This window comes from Muscardinus avellanarius (assembly GCF_963383645.1).
Source record: "Muscardinus avellanarius genome assembly, chromosome: 1".
NCBI lineage: Eukaryota > Metazoa > Chordata > Mammalia > Rodentia > Gliridae > Muscardinus > Muscardinus avellanarius.
The window spans coordinates 85,898,585-85,912,460 of NC_137786.1; the positions used below are offsets into that span (position 1 = coordinate 85,898,585).

The 13,876-nt window shown below is 32.9% G+C and overlaps 1 pseudogene across 1 annotated transcript in view; it reads left to right on the forward strand.

The window, feature by feature from the left end:
• The window catches only part of LOC308271602 (glomulin-like), a 112,818-nt pseudogene that overhangs the window by 12,189 nt on the left and 86,753 nt on the right, over positions 1–13,876 (forward strand). The window contains exon 2 of the transcript in view: positions 7,200–8,755. The product of the transcript in view is annotated as a glomulin-like (transcript). The remainder of the gene's footprint in view (positions 1–7,199; positions 8,756–13,876) is intronic.

A 13,876-nucleotide genomic window follows, 5' to 3' on the forward strand; every position in this document is an offset into this window, starting at 1 on the left:
TTGAATAAAGCTAAACTGGAACACTTAAAAATATAATAAATGTCAAGATCCTGAGATTTTGATTTGAGCAATGGAAAGGTAAAGTTTGAAAAGCAGTTTTTTCTGTACCAATTTTTATATTTCCTTTATTCAAAATGTCAGCATTTACAGTTCAGTTGGCATTTAGGATGAAAAGAAATCCCTCTTTGTTAAATGTGCACAGCGTTGATTATTTCTTTGAATGTACTATCATTTTATCTAAGCAATAGTAATATCTTAAACACTCTTTTTACCCATTGACCTACATCTTTGTTCCAGATTATTAAGTGTAAAACCAGCAATTCAATTATTCTTTATCCTTGATAACATGGTCTTATCTAACATGTGCCTTGTGCATATAATTTGAAAGAAAGAATTTCATTAACATTTAAGCTCATTGAACAAATAGGACATAAAATTTGTTTTTGATAAATATTCTAATTTCAATAAAATTCTTATCTTATTTTCTCTGTAGATTTCTATCTATAGGAACATATACTACTGTTTATGTCACAAACTAAAAACACAGTTATATAGTTTTAAGCAGTAAAAATGCAATCATCTTTTCTCATATCTAGTGACACAGTTAAATGAGTTTACATGGCACTAATATTCTATGGCTAGTTAGGTCAACATATGAAATGTTTTAACACTTCGCAAAACTCTTGAAGATAAGATATGATTTTTAATAAGGAAATAGTACCAAACATAAGGCCATATTCAGAGTCAATTGCAAGTTAGAACAAATACCTAAGTATTTTTCTATATAACAAAGAATAGAAAAATTTAAAATAAAGAACATTTTATGGGAAGAAAATTTTAAAACTTTAGATCTTAGAAAAAAGTTATAACAAAGCATTTTTAAGAAAACACACCATTAAAGTAAGAAAAAATATTGATTTGGAATGAGCCAAAGGAAATATTTCAGAGAAAGAAAGGAGAAGAGTGACAGAAGATCATATGTTTAATCTATTACTTTAAAATTCATTGGGAACAATTTACCAAGAATAAGTTTCAAGAAACAGAAGTAACCATAGATGAGTAAACAAGATGACCTAACTGAAGCGAATGGGAGGGGGAAGAGGAAAATTTTCTAATGTACATGATGTACATTTACAAACATATCAATCACTAAGTTGAACATGAAAAGGAGAAAGGGAGGAGGGAAAGGAGTTGGAAATGGGTAAGGGCTAAATGAGTGATGTGTGCATGTGTGCCTCTACCATCTTGTACCCCATTAAGATGTATGATGACAGTGCACCAATAAAATAAAAAATTCACTGATTTGTAGATATCTTGAAGAATTTGTGGTACTATCTTAGTGTATTACTATTTCTGGCAGAAGATATTCATGTGATATAGCAGCAAAATTTTAAATTGAATGGATGCATAAAATATTTAAAAGAAAAACCAGCAGAAAATATGTTTGAAAAAAATTACATAATAAAATAGTATATATTAGTACTCAGTACTATTGATAATTCTGAGTTTTCTGGGCTAAAGTCTTAACATGGATAAACTGATTTAAAGTATACATCAAACTTTTGAAGAAGTTTCTATTAACATTGCCTTGTTATGGATAATGCAAGTCAACCTCACATAGGTAGTGTGCTTTTTAACTCAGTGGCAACATATTTGATTAAGTATTCATCAATTGATAAATGTTAAAAAAATGTAGTAAAATAGCAAAGTAGAATACTTTTAAACCTTAAAAAGAAGAAAATTTTGTCATTTGCAACATGGATGAGCCAGGAGGATATTGTTTACTACAATATATTAGGCACAAAAAGATGAATACCATATAGTATCTCCTATATAAAAAATATTTTTGGTGCACTGTAGTCATACATTATTATGAGGCACAGGATGGTAGAAGCATATATACACACATGATTCATTTAGCCTTTTCTCAATTCCCCCCATTCCCTTCCCCTCCCTCCTCATGTTTGGCTTAGTGATTCACTTTGATATGTTGATGAATATACAACATGTATATCAGAGAATTTCTTTTCACCCATTTCTAATCCCCCTCAGTTAGGTAGCCTAGAGTTCCACCTATAACCCATTTTCTCCCTAGCTTTCTTATATTAGGGAGAGCATTTTATTTCTTATTTTTTGTGACTGACTAAACAAACTTAGCATAATGTTCTCCAGTTCCATCTATTTTTCTGTAAATGATTTATTTTGTTATTTTTAATAGCTAAATAAAAGTGTATCATATACATATAATCTCTCATAATTTTGTAAGCCATTTATGTGTTGACTGAGATCTTGGCTAGTTCTATAGTTTGGCTATTGCAAATTGTGCCACTATAAGCATAGATATGCATACATTCATTTTGTAGTTTGGTTTCCATTCTTTTGGGTAGATACTTAGAAGGGATATTTCTAGATCATATGGTAGGTTTATTCCCATTCTTCTGAGGATCCTCCATACAGTTTTCCAAATTCCCACCAACAGTGTAGTAGAGTTTTCACTTCTCCACATCCTTGCTAGCATTTGTTGTTGTTTGTATTTTGAATGATTTCTATTCTAGTTGGAGTTAGGTGAAATCTCAGAGTAGTTTTGATTTGTATCACTGAATCCTAATGATGTTGAGCACTTTTTCATGCATGTGTTGGCCATCTGAATTTCTTCTTTTTTGAAGTGTCGATTTAGTTAACTTGCCCATTTTTATTGGGTCATCTTTCTCTTTCTTTCTTTCTTTCTTTCTTTCTTTCTTTCTTTCTTTCTTTCTTTCTTTCTTTCTTTCTTTTTTGGTGGTACTGAGGTTCCTGGAAACCCTTCTACCTTTGGGCTACACTCCCAGACACCTATTTTTTATATTTTTATTTGGAAACAGTGTCTCTTATGCCAGTGAGGCTGGCTTCTATCCTGCGTGATCCTCCTGTCTCTACCTCCCAAAGGTGGGGATTACAAGCATGCATCACCACGCCCGGTGGGTTATTTGTTTTCTTAGTGCTGAGTGTTTTGAGTTCTTTGTATGTTCTTGGTATTAGTCCTCTATCAGAGGAATAGTTGGCAAGCATTTTCTCCCATTCTCTTGGCTCTCAGTTGAGGTTCTTGACAGTTTTCCTTGCTGTACAGAAGCTCTTCAGTTTAATGCAATTCCACACACTGATCTGCCTTTTTATTTCTTAAGCCTTTGTGGTCTTGCTGAGAAAGATTTTACCTATGCTCGTGTGTTGCAGTGTTGGACCTATGCCATCTTCAAAGAGCTTCAAGGTTTCTGGTCTGATTTCCAAGTCTTTGATCCATATTAAATTGATTATTTTGCAGGGGGAGAAAGTTGGGTTTATTTCCATTTTCCATCATATGGTTAACCAGTTTTGCTAACACCATTTGATGAACAGACTATTTTTTTCCAGTGTATGTTTTTGGCCCCTATGTCAAAAATCAATTGTTTGTGTGTGAATTTGTTTCTGTGTTCTGAGTCTTCTCTTCTGCTCCACTGGTCTATGTATCTGAAGACCTATACAATGAAAATTATAAAACATTGAGAAAAGAAATGAACATTGACCTTAGCAAATGGAAATATTTTTCATGTTCTTATATAAGCAGAATAAATATCATCAAAATGGTCATTCTTTCAAAAGTGATCTACAAATTCAATGCAATAGTTATTAACTTACCAAGGCAATTCATCACAGACATAGAAAAATCAATCATTAAATAATTAATTTGGAAAAACAAAAAACCCAGAATAGCCAAAGTAGTTTTCAGAAATAAAAGCCATGCAGGAAGAATCACAATACCTGACTTTAAACTATACTACAAATCCTATATATAGAATCTCAAAGATTCAAACTCACAGTAATGAAGAGTAGAATGGTGATTAAAAGAGGTTTGCTTGGTAGGAAGATTGGGAAAATGTTGCTCAAAAGAACACAAAATTTAGCACAACAGAAGTAATGGGTTAAAGATATTTGTTCTACATTGAGTGGCTATAGTTTAAAAAAGTATCATTTACATAAAAAATTCTAAGACAACATATTAAGTGCTTCCATTATAGAAAAAAATTGATAAGTATGTGAGGTAGCACAAACATTATATACCTCTATTTTGCCTTCCTGTATTATGAACATATACTGAACACCATGAGGTATACCATATATAATTTTTTTTAAATTAAAAATGAGCATCATAGGGTTAGAGACAAATCACTTTGCTATACAAGAATCCAGCACAGAGAAGACCATTTAACATAAACTTTAAAGAAAGAACCATTTGTGTTTGGTTTAGGCAGTGAGCCTAGGTGGAAAAAAGCAATGGGCTATTGGAGGGCATTTTAAATGGTGATAAGAGCTGGGCATGGTGGCACATGCTTGTAATCCCCACACTTGTGAGGTGGAGACAGAAGGATTGCACAGGTGTGAAGTCAGCCTTGCTGGCTTAAGAGACCCTGTTTCCAAATAAAAATATAAAATAGGTCTGGGAGTGTAGCCCAGAGGTAGAAGGATTCCATCCCCAGTACCACAAATAAATAAATAAATAAATAAATAAATAAATAAATAAATAAATAGTGATAAGAGCTGGGCATGGTGGTACATGCTTGTAATTCCAGCATTTGGGAGGCTGAGACAGGAGGATCGTGATTGGAGGGCAGCCTCAGCTACTACTTAGTGAGGCCCTTTGCAACTCAGTGAGACCCTGTTTCAAAATATAAAGAAGAAAAAAATAGGGCTGGTGGTATAGCTCAGAGGTTGAATGCCCTTGGCTGGGCTTCATCCCCAGTACCTAAAAAAAAAAAAATGGTGATAAGAACAGTGGTTTATGAAGGTGATATTTGTGTGTTCATTTTAATAACATCTGAAAAGTGGTTTAGAGTATTTAAATAAATTACTTTTAAAATCTCACAGTTTTATACTCAAAGCTATCTCCATTAGAAATCAGAAACCAGTATGTTCACAAAAATATTTGATTCTACAGGTTTTGTGTTATCGGATGAAAATAAATATATAGACCATAGGGAACACTGAAAGATGTAATGTTCCTGCTACTACTATACTATTTTTAAAAGTGACTTCAGTAAATATAGAAGATTAGTTAGTAGAATACTCAAAGAACAGTTGTTGTTTTACATTTAAGTAAAAAAAAAATAGAGCAAAAAGAGTTGTTATTTGCCCAACAGGCCTGATTAGAAATAACCCAAAGAAACAGACTACATATTCTGAAAAACCCTGAGACCACAAATAAAATAAATTACTATAATTTTGATTTAAATACTACTAAGCTTAAAAAATTAAGAAGCTGGACATAGTGACACATGCTTGTAATACCGATACTTGGGGAACATCAGGAAGGTTCGATGCCAGTTTCAGCTACTTTATGAGGCTCTCAGCAACTTAGTGAGACTCTGTTTCCAAATAAAATATAAAATAAGTGTGATGGTGTAGGCTGGAGGTATAAGGTCCCTGGATTCCATTCCCAGTACCACAAAAAAAGTTAAGAATACTCAACATTCTTAATAATAAATAATGTAAATAAAATGCAACTAAAAGTGATCTGTGGAAATTAGAGTAGTAGTAGAAATCAGGTGCTACATACAAATGCCTGTATCAAGTACTTAAAGCATTGGATACCAAAAGCAAATCTAGGAATTGGGAAGGAGAACTCAATCAACTGGAGAAATAAATCACAATCTGACTTAAAACTGGGATCTTTTAGAATTCTTATAATCAGTAAATAGTTGATATAGAAAAATATATCCTCCTAAAAAGTAAGTTTATAGATGAACACCTTTATCTACTACAGCTCCTGTAGGAAAACTTACTCATTTAATAAATATTTAAGGGTTCCTTTGTGAGATGCATATTTTAGGTGTTTAACACATATTAGTAATAAAATAAATAATTAAAAAAGACAAAGATTGCTGTCATCCTGACAATTGGATGTTGAAGAGAAAGAAAAGTGAGTGGATAGTGGAGTGGACTCTCTAGACACTCGCCATGGGACTTAGATACTCTGTCTTTCGGGAGTGTTGTCTATTGATTGCTAAAATTTGGAGTCTTTTCTAGGACCTTCTCTTAGTTGAACAAGTAGTTTGCCCCAAAGGTATGACCTTTTGGCAGCCTACCTCAAAGGTAAAGTTTTACAGAAGTATATAAGTTCAGCCTCTGCTTCAAATGGGCAAAAATAAAGGATCATTTCAACTTTATGTTTCATGAAATTAAGTGGAGAGTGTTGAAGCTGTATGTTATGATTAGATATAGAATGTCCTCTGACTAACTCATACATTAATGTTCAGGGCTGATAAAATTAAGTTGTGAGGTTGTAATCTCATCAGTGAATAAGTCCATTGTGGATTTATTAGGTTGTAATCTGGCAAGTAGCATGTGACAGGAGGAGGTAGGTCCCTAGAGGTATGATCTTGGGGACTGTATTTGTGTCCTTGAATCCTCTCTCTCTCTCTCTCTCTCTCTCTCTCTCTCTCTCTCTCTCTCTCTCTCTCTCTTTCCTCTCTCTCTTTTGTTTACAGCCTCCATGTTGTAAGAGCAGAGCTCTGTTTTTCTTTGTTTTCCCCTTCCATGACCTGAGCTCCGCAGACTCTTCCTGATATGGACTGAAACTCAGAAATATCCAGAATTGTAAGTTAGTAAATCTTTCTTCCTCGAACTTATGTGTTGTCAGGTTTATTGGATCACAGCAGTGAGAACATTGATGAAAACACTGCAATAAAATTAAATTTTCACTTTTTTCCCACTCCTACTTTTCTCTCTCCTTTACATATTTTGGGGTATAATTTAATTGTGCCCCACTAAATTCTCATTTCTTTGGTTCAGAGTAACAGTACTTGGAATTAGTCAGACCTAAGTGTCTGACTGATCCTTAGGTCTATAGAGATGTGAGGGATTTCTCGTGAGGTCCCTGGAGTTCTTGTGAGAGGATTGTTGTAAAAGGAGCAAGCTTCCAGGTGTGTTGGTACATGGCTAGAAACTCAATACTTGAGAGGCTGAGACAGAAGACTCTCAGGTTTGAAGCCAGTTCCAGCAAATTAGCAAGAGCTTAAGCAACTTTGTGAGACTCTGTAGCAAAGTAAATTAGAGGAGCACAAAGTTAGTAATTCATCAGAATGAAACAAGGTATGAAACATAACTGTGTTAACAGTGTGTTTTTTATTAGTACATTTCAGCATCAAAACTAGGAGAAATAATTAGGAATGGCTGTGGAGTAACTTCAGTCCATAATAATGAGATGTCAGATCCTAGAAGAGAATCACAATAAAGAAGACAACTTTGGTCTATTCCAGATAGCAGATCAAAGATGCATAGAAGGGCACATAAATCAACTATTAGAAATTACTCAAAATGAAAAGAACAAGATCATTATCAAGACGATGGGCTGGAAACTTTTGGTCTTGTTGTTCGGTGCTTTTTATGGAAAAATTAAGATGATAAAATAAAAAATATTTTCTTATGCTTGATATATTAGTAAAATTATATAACCCAAAGGAATTATTGTTGGGTTTGCTTGAACTGATTGGAGAGCCCTCTGGAAAACTGATATCCTAAATTATTTTTTCTTAACCATTTCAAACAGTGATTTAGAAACTTCAAAACAACAAGGCATATTCAGTTGGATTCACATTGTCTACGCTTTGGAGTCAACTCTCTCTCCTTCCTGTCCCACACTCAAACTAACAAATACAAACAGATGACTATGGTCATTGTCAATGTTACAAGGACTTAATAAGAGTTTGCTAAACCTTTTATGGAAGAAGTCATTAATGTTAAAGAAAACAAAGAAAGTGAAAGAGAAAAGTTAAAGAATGAATTGCTAAAGTTTTGTTTCAAAAGCTTGAAGTGCCCTTTGCTTACAGCACAATTCCTTGAACAGTCTGAAGAAGCCAAGAAAGATCCTTTAAGGTGTTTTGCATCTAAAATAATAGGCTTTTTTTTTAATCAGCAGTTGGGTACTCTTTCCCCAAAATTATTTTTAATCATGGAAGAAAAAAGAGAACCTGGGACTACCTTGAGTTTGAGGAAGAAGAAAACAGACAAGTTTCTGGCTTCTCTGATTTATCTGGTATTTGTTCAGGGAAGCAGCATTAATCAGCTTCCAATGGTCTTAAGCCCATCATATCTTTTGCAGTTTAATAGAAGACATATTAATGTCATTTTGAAAAGAATAGAAGAGTCTATTTTCTTCAAATGAATGGAACTGCTAGAAAATTGTTTATTGAGAATAGAAGACAACAGTCTACCAGTACTTAGACATCAGAAATTTTCTTATGATACCTCATGTGTTAGTCAAAGTTATGACACTTTGCCCCATTGAGACATTGAGGAAAAAAAAGTTTAGCTATGATTCAGCTATATACCAACAAGGTGGATAAACAAGGAAAATATATATTATTTAGGTGCTTATTAAATACAAGCAATCACTCAGGTGTGGAGGCCTTTATTATTCAAAATATAAAAATTAAATTGACATGTCATTTAAGAAAACACATAACAGACGATTTATAGGCCCACAGCTGAATTCTTTTTTATATTTGGTACTGTTTCTCCCAGAAGGTGCTGAAACAAATTTACTTCAAAATGTAGACAGGATTATGGCTTAATTAAATTTATTGATGTATTTAGTTATCAAAGATGATGAAAGTGACAATCAAACTGGATTATGTATAGAACTTGGAAAGACTGGGGAGAGTTTCTTAAAACCACTTCATATGGGACTTAATATGTCAAAAGAATATTCTGAAGCAGAAATTAAAAATAGCCATGCAGTCCAGAAGTCTGTCTCAGTTCTCTCTTTTTCTTGTATAGAGATGTACTCTTCTTGTTCCTTTATATAATCCCACCATTTCTATCCACTAAAATGTTATGTATCCAAAGGGTCAATCTCACCAAGCCTTCACTATGTGATTTGAATTTTGTACTGAGAGCCCCTTGAACTGTGTACTAAATAAACCTCTTTTCTTGATAAATAGATTGTCTCAAGCATTTTATTATAGTGGTAATAAACTAATAACTGCCCCCAAAAATTTTTGTCACAAACCTCCATATCAAATTTGTGTCATGGGAAGACATAATTAGAAGAATTGATTAGAGTATTGATAAAAGAAAGTTGGCACTGAGTTAAACATTCATTGCTAGGTCAGCTAGCCAAATTGAAGGCAATGAAGAATTAATTGTGGTTTATATTTGCAATATACAAATACCTATAGATTACTAGGCTGTTACTCTAATTCTGAACTTAGAACACACATAGTGAAGATAACTGTGAAGAGAGGAAATAACTGTGAAGATATGAAATATAAAGTAATATTGAATTAATTTTAGTTGGAAGATATATAATTTATCACAAATTCATTGATCATTCTCCATATTTAATGTGAAAGAACATAGAATGATAAACTAGATATTCAAACACAAGCTAAATGATATTTTGAGATCCTTTATTGTTGTTGTCACTATTTTTAACTATAAAAGGTTTCAGGCAGTCAACTCCCATAGAATATTACACAACTTTAAGTCTATCTCTAAGACAGCATTTTTAATTTTGTTACATTTTAAATGGATATTTAAAATGCAGCACATTGGATGATATATGATTCTTTCACAGATTTTTATATTTGACAATCATGTGATAGGTACAAATCTGACAGACAGTTATGACATTATGAGAACAACTGTTTTCATTTACTCTTTATAGATGAATGGACCCTTTCATTTCTTTTCTATGTATTTCCTATAGCCATTCTCCCATTTACATAGAATACAAATATTGACTAAGCAAAACAACTACTGATCAATAATATTTGTTCATGCCTCCAATATCATCCCAGTCTCATGTGGCACACAAGTTACTGAATTAAGCATTCTCAGTAACCAATTAATCACATAAATAGCATCTTCCTCTCTGATCTTGGATAATCTGATAGAGTAATTTCACCCTTGATAATCTTATAGTTTAATATGATCTTTGTTTTGTTTGGGGAGGGTGTTAAAGGGAGCATGTTTATTTGTTTATTTTGCCCCATTCTTATTTAATACTGCTTGTCTTCTAAAAAAATCAAATCTAACTGTCATATTCAGTCATATTTGATTATACCCTTAACTATTCACAAAAATGTCATCTCTCTCTCATATCCATGGCCAGTGTGAACAAAAAGATATATCTCCATAATCTGATCAATATTATTTTGTTCTACTTCCCTTTCATCCTGCCTTCCACACCCTCCAATAATTTACCGCTACATCTGCCAGAGAGATATTTCTTTCTTTTTTTAATTTTTATTTTGCAGTACTGGGGATGGAACCCAAGGTCATTCTACTCCTGAGCTACACCTAGCCCTGTTTTTCATTATTTATTTATTTACTTATTTTGCAGGTCTGGGGATGAAACCCAGGGACATTCTACCTCTGAGCCAAACCTTGCCCTATTTTGTATTCTTTATTTTAAAACAGGGTCTCACTAAATTATGGAGGGCCTCACTAAGTAACAGGCTGTCTGTGAACCATGATCCTCTGGTCTCACCTCTGGAATTCTGGGATTACAAGTGTGCACCACCTTGTCCAGCTTCTTTATTATGAAACAAGGACTCATTGAGTTGCAAAGGGCCTCACTAAGTAGCTGAAGCTGTCCTCCAATCAAGATCCTCCTGTCTCAGCCTCCCAAGTTCTGGGATTTCAAGTGTGTGCGACCACACCTGGCTCTGCCAGAGAGATATTTCAAAACCACATACCTGTTCATACGAACCCCTTTTTCAAATCATTCTCGGTTAATTCATGTAATTTTTAGTTGTTCTATTTTTTCTTGGCCTTAGTTTACTTTCTCCTCCCATTGCATGTTATGATTTCCAGCACAGTTTATTTTCTGTCCCCAGAATATTTCAGGTTTCCACATGTGTTTGCTCTAGTTCTTCTAAAATTGAGTTGGCATATCTTGTCTTCACTTTGAAGTAATACTTCACAGAGCTTTTTGAAGTATTCCTTTCTTTATTATGCCTTTCTTGATTCTCTCTGGATACTTAGTATGCACAAAAATCATTACCTGAGCATTCTTGTTAAAACACTTTGTAATTTCTTCTTCTTTTCTATTGATGATATTCTTCACATAATTGCATGACACTAATTTGACTTTGATCTTAACATTTTTTCCTTATGGAAGAGAAAATGTGATAGTTGTCTTTGTGTCTTATTTTATCTAACATGATGTCCTGCAATGTCATTTTTTATTCTGCAAATGACAAGATTTCATTTTTCTTTATGGCTGAATAGTATGCCATCATGTTTACACAACTTTATCTATTCTTTTGGTGATGGACATCTAGACTAATTCCATATGTTAACTATTGTGAATGGCGCTACAATAAACATGGACATTCAGTTTAAACTTTAGAATTAATGGTAAGAAGTAGTTTTGTTAGGTCATTCGACAGGGACAAGCAGGGCAGGAAAAAAGAAAAAAGTTTTCCTGCAGAAAAATTCAGGAATCAAAATTGATATATATAAAAGGGTGGAATTTCTAGAGAGATATAAGACAACCCGCCATGCAGAGGGACTTGTTCTTTTGGCTCTCTCCCCTTACTCCTCCCCCAGAGTAATTGGGTCTATGGCTCTCTTATGGGATCAAACCAGTGAGACTTTTCATGCCTACCTTATTTGCATTTGCATGAAATCTTTCTTCTGGGGGACAAGATCTGAGGAATAACTCATGGCTCTATAACCATTTCATTTTTTAAGACGACATAATATGATGTGAAAATAATGGTTCTTAATATGCCATTTGAAAGATACCCTTATTTTGTTTACCTTTAACTTTAGGGCTGACTTCCACATAATAAACTAGGTGCATAGTAGGTCAGCCGGCCATGGTGGCACACGCTTGTAATTCCAACATTTAAGAGGTTGAGATAGGATAGTGGTTCAAGGACAGCCTCAGATATTTAGTGAGGCCCTTTGCAACTTAGTGAGACCCTGTTTCAAAATAAAGAATAAAAAATAGAGCTGGGGGTATATCTCAGAATGCCCCTGGGTTCATTCTCTAGTATTACAAAAAAATAGAATCACAAAATTAATTATATCATTTTTATATTACTGGATCTTTTAAAATTAAATGTTATACAAATCACAAATGGTAAGAAAGATTTATGTCGACAATGAATAAAGAAATGCGCATGTTTATAATCATCTTAAATAAAATCTATGATTACTTGTGAACTCTTTTGGGAAGAAAGTAAGTGTAAGTTATTAGTAAGTAATTTAACATATATTTTCTAAAAAATGAACAAATTAATCATGTTCTATGTGATTATAGAAATCACAATTAGCATAAAATTTTTAAAAAATGATAGGGCTTGTGGTGAAGAAGAGCTAATAAATAATTGTATAGTATGCTTATTCTGTTCTAATTTTATCTGTATCTATTATATTTGCAAAGGAGCACATCATTTAGAACATGCTGTTCTAATCATGAAAGAGAACATTGGTTGATATACATCTACAAATGAGTCTCTACAAATTTTAAAATTATTCAAAAATAATTTTAGTGACAAAATATTGGGTCGATACCCCTTTTAATTAAGGCTTATTTGAAATTCTAAAGTAAAAGAACTATTTAAACTAAAGAAAATCACCTTGTATTACTTCTATTATTTTAATAAAGTTAAATGAAAAGTCCTGAATAAGCATCTGCTGATAGTAGATATATCAAAATTTCAGTGGATATTTAGAAATATGGAAATAAATATCCACCTCAGAATATAGCTTGTAACTTTAGTTATAGAATATAAGTACTTATAGTTAACTAGCTATATATAATTTAGTTATAGAATATAACTTTTAAAAAATAAATCTGAGGTTTAGTTCTATGTCCAGAAGATGTAAGACAAGAAACTATTATAAAATCTATAATATAAGGCTATGGTGTAACATTATTGTACATTTTCCTTTTATATCGCATATAGTCCTGTTTTAGATTTCATGTGTTCAACAAGATAAAAAAAAAACAATAAAAATTTTAAGTCCATCTCCAGACACTGTTTTCTTTGAAACCAACAGTGAAATATATAGCAATAGTTAAAGAAAAACTTCCCTCATGGAATAACAATAGATGGTACCATGCCCTTCTTTCTTGGAGATATAGACCCTTAAAATAATTGAGTTTGACCAAAGATGTCTAGAAGTTTCCCTAAATATACTAGAGTGGGACAATTCTGACACAATAACATATGCCACAAACTACCTAAGGCTGTAAAATGTGCCACCAGTATAAATTGTTTTAAAAACAGAGTTGGGCAAGTATTTGGAGGAAAGAAATATTGAAGGGCAGACCTGCTAAATCAAAAGGAAGTGATAGGCAATAAATGCCAGGCTACAGAGTTCTGTGAGATTTACTGCAAATTCTTACTGTGCAGTAGTCTCATTTTTTTTTCTTGTGAGGAAAATGAAGTTATTATAAGTTATCATGCCAAATCTCATGATATGCTATGAAAAAGCACTTGGGCACTGTCTTCAGGGGGCTTCAGAAGATACTTTTTCAAATATTTATATTATTAATTGCCCCTTCCATGAACCACAGCTACTTGAGTAATTTTATTTTATTTACCCTCTTAATACAAGTCATTTCACTTTTATATTTTTCATTAGCATATAATTAGAAGACTTCTTATAATTTGTCTTGATTCATGGTTAGTAATATATTATTTTGAAATGAGGAAGACATTAACTACTTCTCAGAAGAAATATGTATTTAACCTTGTCATTCCATTAAAAAAGATGTATTTCACTTTTAGTTGTTCTTATTCTTCTTGACCCGTGTATTACTAAATCCATGTATTTATACAGGTCTGGCTACTGTTATTCAACAAAATTAAACTAACTGTTATTTACAGAGATATGGCCCATGGCT